The sequence below is a fragment of the Histoplasma capsulatum genome, genomic scaffold, assembly GCF_000149585.1.
Source record: "Histoplasma capsulatum NAm1 scaffold_1 genomic scaffold, whole genome shotgun sequence".
In the NCBI taxonomy this organism is placed as follows: domain Eukaryota; kingdom Fungi; phylum Ascomycota; class Eurotiomycetes; order Onygenales; family Ajellomycetaceae; genus Histoplasma; species Histoplasma mississippiense.
The window spans coordinates 5,467,389-5,468,334 of NW_001813982.1; positions in this window are offsets into that span (position 1 = coordinate 5,467,389).

Sequence of the window (946 nt, forward strand, 5' to 3'; positions counted from 1 at the left end):
TCTTCCCATCATCTCCCGTCTCAACAGGATCAATCATATCAAGTGACTAGAATTTTAATTCTCTCCTAGGGGACAGGTATCCTATCAATGCTTCTCACTCTTGATCCTTTACCGACCTTGCTTGACTTGACGGTCACGCATAGAGAAATGTATGCATGCATCATTCTTCACTTTGTTCACTTGCATACGCCTGCAATGCAAGTGTCAAAAATAGGAGATGAAACAAAGTTCCATGGATTACATGAACAGGAGATCTGGTTTGGAGCCGTCGTTTTGTCTCCCTTACTGGATTGAATGAATCCTTTCCTACCTCTGTGCACCAGTAGGCTCCACGCCTCATCCCACCTTTGTATTTCTAATTGAGAACCCCCTCCCCCTCAAAAAAAAAAAAAAGGGCAAGAAAACTGTCACAACAATGAAAAGCGGAAAATGAAAGCCGAGAAACGCCGCCTGATATCTCTCTACGCTAACGGAAGCTACCTCTCGCATGCACGATCAGCAAGAGATGATGGGTCTTTTTAAACCTTAAAAAAGCCCACTTTCTTTTGTGACGAGTATGGTTGGGATAATTTTTGAGTGGAGATGTGCAGAATATGAATATCATAAACTCGAAAATTTCGTGTTATATCAATAGTTAATGGTTCCAGTCTTTCTCGCGAGGAGGACGAGGATGTGGATAGCTATAAGAAGTACTGTACATGTACTCCTTGCATACTTTCAACAGTGCTTGTGCTTCCTCTTGGCTTTCCAATTTTCCAGATATACAATAGGAAGAAGTTTGCCGAACCAGAAAAAGTGAAACAAAGTGCAAAGCTTAAAACGGGTAGATCAATTGTTTTCGCAGTGATACATTTATGCTCCCCGACAAAAGAAAATATGACAAGAACAACAAGGGAAATAGTAAAGTCACTTGGAGGATATCAAGTGCGAAAATAGCCGAACAGAT